General features: G+C 33.2%; 1 long non-coding RNA gene across 1 annotated transcript; it reads left to right on the top strand.

Annotated features, from left to right (window-relative positions):
* Positions 1–3,368: 3,368 nt before the first annotated feature.
* On the top strand, positions 3,369–4,511 carry LOC134240201 (uncharacterized). Its single transcript, XR_009986389.1, has 2 exons — positions 3,369–3,437; positions 4,218–4,511. It is a non-coding gene; the product is annotated as an uncharacterized LOC134240201 (long non-coding RNA).
* The last annotated feature ends 4,232 nt before the right edge of the window (positions 4,512–8,743 follow it).

The following is an 8,743-nucleotide window of genomic DNA, read 5'->3' on the forward strand; positions in this document are numbered from 1 at the left end:
CCCCAGGGGTAGGTTGGGGCCATGATGGGGGTCAAAGTTTAACATAGGAATACATGGGGAAAACCTTTAAAATTCTTCTTCTCAAGAACTACTGGGCCATGAACAATGAAACTCATGTTGAATCATCCTCTGGTAGTGTAGATTCAAGTTTGTACTAATCATGACCCCAGGATGAAGGATGGGGCCATAATGGGGGATCAAAGTTAAACATAGGAATACATGGGGAAAATCTTTAAAATTCTTCTTCTCAAGAACAGCAAAGCCATGATTGGTCATAGTTTATGGAAGCATCCTCAGGTAGTGTAGATTCAAGTTTATTCAATCATGACCCCCAGAGGTAGGGTGGGGCCACAATCGGGTATCAAAGTTTAACATAGGAATACATAGGAAATATATTTAAAAAATCTTCTCAAGAACAGCAAAGCTGTGATTGTTCATATTTATATGGAAGCATCCCCGGGAAGTGTAGATTCAAATTTGTTCAAATCATGACAAACCAGGAGAAAAGAGGAGCCATAAAAGTGGATCATAGTTATACTAAGGACTATAAAGGCTATATCAATGAAAATTTGCATCAAATAAACATGCAGCAAAGCCATTATGTATCATATTTATTTAAAAGTATCCGTAGGAGGTATAGATTGAAGTTTGTTCAAATACCCCCCCCCCTCCTCCATTGAACCCACTTTTATATTTAAACTTTTCCATACTTAACTGAATTTTTGCCTTCTAGGTTTTACATAGCCAGTTGCTCAGGTGAGCGATGTTGCCCCTGGGCCTCTTGTTTCTGTTTATCCAGCTATTGAAAGCATATTGGACTTTTGCGAGAAGCTGACGGTTTACTTCTTTGACATTTTAACCTGTGTCGTGTACGGAGATACAGAAATGATAAAAGATAAGAAAACATTTCTAGTGGCATGGTGTTTGGGGCACTTGCATGTGAAGGCCGGGAGTTAAATTAAAGGTAGGGTAGTTGTTGTTTTCTTCAAGGGCAACTCATTTGTGCATTGAACTAACCCGTTATTTTCGTTTAAAATTTTAAATGTTTAACTAAATATTTAAATCGTTGAAGAGCCCCCGTACTTTGTCCTAGTGTAAAAGTAAACCACCGTCAACTGTAAAAGTCAGCATTCCTCGCGAAAGTCCATTAGTGCCATTTGAATACTTGCTAAATTTTAATTTTCCACATTTTCATCTGTAAAAAATACATTTAAATATAATCTTTATACACATTAATCTGTAAATTTCACACAATAACACAGTTTATTTTTATATTTTACAGTTTTATCTATATCATTTTAAAAATGTATTTAAGAACATATCTAAGCGTAATTTTTACAGAATAAAGTTTATATTTTACAAATTAAAGTGTAAGATGTAATAAATGCCTGCAAATATTCTCGACCCTCTTCGAGATAAACTGAATGTATATATTACTAGTACTAATAATCAAAGCATCTGAACAAAACTATAGTTTCGTGCCACAAACTCAGCATTAACTATAGTCCTATGTGATAACCATGTATCACATGTGCCACAAAGTTTAAGAAACTCTGGATTCAAAGTAGCCAATACAAATGAACCTCTTGGGTCCCCTATATATTATGCCATTTTTTCTTCAATTTTTAGGAAATAGGCTGGTTGTTATAGTAAAGAGTTGCGCCTCTTTCTTTAAAGTCCCAATTTTTTTACCGTACGGTTACCTGAGGAGGGGGAGTGGTCGAAGTACTAGTGGTGTTATTTACCTGGAGACCCCCAATACCCAAGATGTCAAAAATCTGTGTATACGTAGCATTACACAGGAAGTCTGTGTTTGGTAATCAGGGTCATCATTATGTGATGAAGGTTAAGGTACTCCACCAGGAAGGATAACTCTTTAATTTATAATATGATTCAAAAAGTCTCAAAATGAAGCTTGAAAATTAAATCTTTTCATGCAACAATTTCTATTTTATACGTCTCAATGTGCTTCAAGATTCTTTGAAGTTCTCAGAAAGGTCTTATAAAAAGTCGAAATTTTACCTCATAAGATAATGCCAAAATAATATCAAGAGAAAAAAATGAGGGTTAGGAAAACTGCAAATAACAACAAAAAAGGGGTTGATTTTGTTCAATAATTGCTGAACAAAAATTATAGATTTAATATAAATTAAAATGAGGAGGGGGGGGTATTAATTTAATTAAATACGATTTGGTTGAGTGGATTTGAAATCGAGAATAAAGCTTTTTATTTTTCATCTTATGAAAACCCGGATTTTTAACGTACCTGTTACGATAAAAATATATAATCAATTTTTTCATTTCAACTTTTTTAAAGGAGTCTTTTAAATTGTATCAGTCGGTTCTGTCGAAAATCTTTCCATTTTATGCTCTGAAACATTAGCAAGTTGTTTATGTCACATGAGGAGTCTGGAAAAATCCAGAAAGAAAATTCCCACCCTAAAAACGTTTCATTAATTGAAGGTGGGAACATTTTTTCCGATTTTTTTTTTTCACGATAAAATCTTCTGACTCCTATGTTTATGTTCCCCCTCTTGTCCCTTTTGATTCCCAATGTTTCTTCATTGACGACATTAAACTAATCATCTTGGCATGTTTAATGTTAGATAATCTGATATGTTTGTTTTTCTGTAATTGACAAATTTTCAGCAAAAATACTTGTAAAAGGAAAATGCATCATTTGTTGAATTGAAATTCTTTAATTAGAGTGATGGATCCTTCTTTACGCTTTTGAACTGATGAAAAACTACTAGGGCAAAGTTCATTGATCCTTATAATGCGCTGTAAATAAATAGGGAAATTACAACAATTTTAAAAGAAAAAAAGTTATTGCTCCAAACTGTTCATTGTCAGTCTTTATCATAATAAGTATTCAATGAAGTCTTCTCAGTATAATCCAGAAACGATGAATTTCTCCTAAATGCTTTAATCATGACATTTCAAGAAAATATTGAAAACAACTTTGGACATACACTTCTCTGTTTTCTATGGACATGATGTCACTCTTGCAATTACTAAAGAGTATTTTTTGTGAAAGTCATTGTTTATAAAGTTAAATGAAATTAAAAATAAAAAAATGAAAATAAAAACAATTGTAAGTGAAAAAATCCGTAAATTTCATCTTTAGAAAAAATAACTTCATTACCCATGCAGATTTTTTTTAATTCTGCTAAAAATGATAAAAAAATATATAAATCAATATTTGTAAGATATAGCTTTTGAGTCGGAATTTCTAGAAACTCACAGGTCAACAAAACAGCAGGAAAAAAGAAATTCCAATTGTACCATTTGTCAAATTAATCACCAAGGTTTTTCCATATCTATGAGACATAAAGCGAACTAATCTGTTCTTATGTTATGACAAGGTGAGGTGCATTGATTCAGGATGGTTAAAGTTCTAATCGCCGTGTTGTTGTTAGGATTACTCAGCACATGTGGTAAGATCATCTGAAGCAAAAATTTCATAAAATAATTTAATTCAAATTCAATTTACATTTCATTCTTTTGGTAAAATTCATTTCTTTTATTAAACTGATGTTTAGGGGATTTTATAGAATTTTATGTTAAATACTATACGTCACAGCGTGTGCTACACCCATTTCATGCTTGGATTTTTCTACTGACTGTGGGCAATATGGCCAATTAACAACTTTATGAAAAACGAGAAGATTCAGTCTTTCTATCGTCAATTAATATTTATATACTAGTAGTAATATTCTCCAACTTCAACATCTCCCAACTTATTCTAAGAGCATGCTCTAAAAAAGATAAATCTTTAAATTGAGACAGACTACAGACAAATAAGTTGATGTAACAAGAAAAGAATTTCAACACCTCACTTAGAATTAGTATTTCGTCAATTCTGTAAATTCAGTGGTCTTTATAAAGTTCTTGTTAACAAATATTAGGCCTACCGGGTATTTATCATTGGGTTGTATTTTTAATACCAGTTTTTAGGTTTTTGTTTTTAAATTGAATTCATCTACAAAATATCCTATCTGATAGGAACTTGATCCCTGTGGAATTTTATTTTTTTTTCAATAACAAGAAGTCAAAAGTATTATTTCAAGTTGGTTTGTGATTTTAAAAAAAATGCTGCATGCTTTTGATAAATAGTTTTTAAAAATTGATGCATGTTTTTGATAAAATCAGGTAGTATAAAGATCTATGTAAATTGAAATAATCTGCATACATGTACTTATACTTTTTCACACCAGCAGATGGTTTTATAATACGCAACTACCCAAGAAGCTGTCCATTCGATCGAACACGTGGGGCGAGATCCAGTCGGACTATTTGCTTGGCCCGCTGTACATCAGATAGCGACTGCCCGATTTCGATGAAGTGTTGCAACATTGGATGTCTTCTGGACTGCATATGAACAGTCTATGATTAACTTCAATATGCACTTTATATATGAGAAATACACATTTAACGAATGGACTGTGCACACATAAGATTTGATTTTTATGCTTACAACTTTCAATTTCCAATAAATTCATTTTCATTGAGAGAGTTATTACCTTCTTCCTGTAGGTGACGCAAAGGGTGAAAATACCATAAAAATGAAAGCAAATTTTATAATTTTGATCTTAATTTAAAAGCTTTATAAATGATATCTAAGTAAGGAATCACTGTCTAGTTAGTAGAGTATGCCAGGGTATCAACGATAGTTGGAAACGTTGGCTAATTTCCTGCGAAGCCCGTTATGCATAAATTATCCCACATTTTCAACTATCGTTGATGTCCCTGGTATACTCTACTAACCAGACTGTGATTCCTTAGATTTACATTCATTGTGAAATAAAATAGTAAATTTAGATTTTGAAAATGTATACTAAAAGATTTAAATTTCATTAGCCCTCTCATGTAAATTTGAACAGTCCTCGCCCACTGACGTCAAACACAAAGACAGCTGCATGATATTTACATGAATATTAGGCCTCATTAGCGTCAGACACAAAGACAGACGTGCATTAAATTTACAAGTATATTAGGCCTCCTTAGCTTCTGACGCATCGCTTTGCCTAATTTACAGCCTGGAAGAATTATCAAGAAATCAACTCCAATAACTTTCAAAGAGTTATGATCACAGAGAAAACAAATAGAGATGGAAATATTGCGTAATTAAGAGCCCTTTCTAAAAATGCATCTTTGAAACCGTCTCTTGCAAACAAAGAAAAATTATATGAACATTAAGAGCCGATATTTTCTTCAAAACTAACATTTCTGAGAAATATGCTTACATTGTTAAAAATTATCAAAAACTTAATGCTTTCAAAATGCTGGAGTAGTACAATAAATTCCTAGAACTTTCGTGGGACAATGTGTGGAAAAAAGTCTAGTCGTAAATGTTAAGAAAAGGTCAGCATGTCTAAAAATTTATTTTTACAATAGCTCCAAAAGTATGTGAGGTATAAAGTTAGAATTTTTACAGTGTATAAATATGTAACTGATAAACAGATAGAAAGTATCATTTGAAAACAAGTATTTAAAAAAATATATTTTTGAGAAAAAATATAATTTAATTTTTTGCATATTTAAAAAAATACACCTGTTTCATTCTGTACTTTTAGTGAAAACCATCACAGTAGAAATTATATATATGCAGTGTATTTATCAATGAAAGACAATTTGGACTTGAATTGTCTCTGAAAGGTTGTTATTGAAAGCATGATATGTATAGAGACAAAACCCCTATAAAATCCGCCATTCCTACTGAACTTTCGGTTTCAGGTCTTAACATTTGGACAAAATAGACAGGGAAACAACTTTCCAGAAGCTTTTGAAGTCTACTTGCCCTTCATTGAAAACATATTTTGTTTCTCCAATGATGAATTTCAGTAAAAAGTTTGAATGTATATTTAGATGTATTTTGTAAAAGTACATGGATTGCATTTTTTAAAAAATAATTTTTCTCGATAAATATTCTTTTTTAAAAATTTGTTATCAAGTGATACTCTTTATCTGTTAATCAATGATATATTCTTAAAACATTCTGTTATGTAATCCTTTGTGATTTTAGTACATTATATAGCATAATAGATTTGGATATTTAAAACATGTACATTAAGTCACCCGTAACTTAATCGACAGCGTTTTGTCAACTTAATGTACAATTAATGGTAACTTAATGTACAGGTTTTAAATGTTCAAAACAATACATAAAATTGCAAAATATTTCCTGAGCTTCATTAGCAGTAAAAATAGGAAAATGATTTTTTCTTATTTAATACACAATTATGCATAAATATCAAACATTTGTATATGAAATGTTCAACCAGTACAGTGTACTAGTATATCATCTTGGGAAATAACAAATCCAATGCAGAAAACACACATATGTGCCCCTCGGATAATCCTCAGGGATATGGAACGTATGTCATATGTACAGTCTTTAAATTCAACCAAGCCTCTTTCGTTACTCCTCACTCAGACATATAATAGTGAAGGAAAAACTTCAAGAATACTGTGCAACACTATATTCAAAAAGTGGTGTGAATCAGATGTGGATACTCAAAAATTTCAAAGAACTTTTGAACAATTTGAAATCACATTTTACCAAAATATACAGATTTAAAACTTAAGAATTTTCAACTCTATACACAACCATTCCCCACGATAAATTAAAGTCCAGGCTTGTTGATATCATTGACAGCTGCTTTTTCAATAAAAATGGAACTCATAAATTCACTTACCTGGTCATTGGTCATTTGCAAAATTAATTTGTTAAAACACATTCTGACTGCACAAACAAGTACTCTGAAATTGACATCAAAAAGATGCTTGAGTTTCTGATTGACAATATCTATGCGGGTTTTGGAGACCATGTATTCCAACAATCTATTGGAATTCCCATGGGTACCAATATTCATATGAAGCAGAATGTGTGCAAAATCTTATGCGTGAAAAGAAGAAAATACTTGCTGTGGCCTTCAACTCAACATTTCGATATATCGACGATGTTTTGTCAATTAACAATGGTAATTTCCATTCCCACGTCGATTCGATGTATCCTGGTGAGCTTGAGATAAAAGATACCACAGAGTTTGACACATCTGTTTCATGCTTGGATATTTTACTTGAAAAAGACGTTAATGATAATCTAACAACTAAGCTATATGATAAACGTGATGACTTTAACTTTACTATCGTCAACTTCCCTTACTTATGCAGCAACATACCTTCATCACCTGCATACGGAGAGTATATATCTCAGTTGATTCGATACGCAAGAGCACGTTCTACGTATGAACACTTTCTAAAACGAGGTAAATAACTGACAAGCAAGTTGATGAAACAAGAATATCAGCAGTTACGTTTAAAGTTATTATTTCGTAAGTTCTATGGTCGATATAATGACCTTGTCAGCAAACATAATTTTTCATTGAGTCAAATGCTGACTGACGTTTTTAGCTCACCTGAGCTGAAAGCTCAAGTGAGCTTTTCTGATCACCCGTTGTCCGTCGTCCGTCCGTCCGTCCGTCTGTAAACTTTTCACAATCTCAACTTCTTCTCAAGAACCACTGGGCCAATTTTAACCAAACTTGGTACAAAGCATCCTTGGGTGAAGGGGAATTTAAATTGATAAAATCAAGGGCCAAGACCCATTCCAAGGGGGAGGTAATCAAGAAAACTTAAAAATAGTGTGTGGTCATTAAAAAATCTTCCTCTCAAGAACCACTGGGCCAGAAAAGCTGAAACTTATGTGGAAGCATCCTTGGGTAGTGTAGATTCTAAATTGTTCAAATCATGACCCCTGAGGGTAGGCCGGGGTCACAATAGGGAATCCAAGTTTTACATAGAAATATATAGGAAAAAACTTTAAAAATCTTCTTCTCAAGAACCACTGGGATAGAAAAGCTGAAACTTATTTTGAAGTATCCTGGGGTAGTGTATATTCTAAATTGTTCAAATCATGACCCCTGGGGGTAGGGCGGGGTCACAATAGGGAATCCAAGTTTTACATAGAAATATGTAGGAAAAAACTTTAAAAATCTTCTTCTCAAGAAGCACTGGGCAAGAAAAACTGAAACTTATGTGGAAGCATCCTGGGGTAGTGTAGATTCTAAATTGATCAAATCATGACCGCCGGGGTAGGGCAGTGTCACAATAGGGAATCCAAGTTTTACATAGAAATATATAGGAAAAAAACTTTAAAAATCTTTTTCTCAAGAACCACTGGGCCAGAAAAGCTGAAACTTATGTGGAAGCATCCTGGGGTAGTGTAGATTCTAAATTGATCAATCATGACCCCCGGGGTAGGGCGGGGCCACAATAGGGAATCCAAGTTTTACATAGAAATATATAGGGGAAAAACTTTTAAAATCTTCTCAAGAACCACTGGGCCAGAAAAGTTGAAGGATCTTGGGGTAGTGTAGATTCTAAATTGTTCAAATCACGACCTGTGGGGGTAGGGTGGGGCCACAATAGGGAATCCAGTTTTTACATAGAAATATATAGGAAAAATCTTTGAAAACCTTCTTCTCAAGAACCATTTGGCCAGAAAAGCTGAAACTTATGTGAAAGCATCTTGGAGTAGTGTAGATTATAAACTGTCCAAATCATGACCCCTGGTGGAAGGAAATCTGTTAAAGAACAGCATGGCCAAAGTTTCTCAGGTGAGCGATGTGGCCCATGGGCCTCTTGTTTATATTAATTGTTAGTCCATTATTTATACACTGACTTTACGACGGATTTTTCCGTTATTTCCCGATCATGACAAGGAGCACACGGCGGGTGT

Source organism: Saccostrea cucullata, unplaced genomic scaffold (genome assembly GCF_032062105.1).
Source record: "Saccostrea cucullata isolate Sc308-1 unplaced genomic scaffold, CSIRO_AGI_Scuc_v1 ctg74, whole genome shotgun sequence".
NCBI lineage: Eukaryota > Metazoa > Mollusca > Bivalvia > Ostreida > Ostreidae > Saccostrea > Saccostrea cuccullata.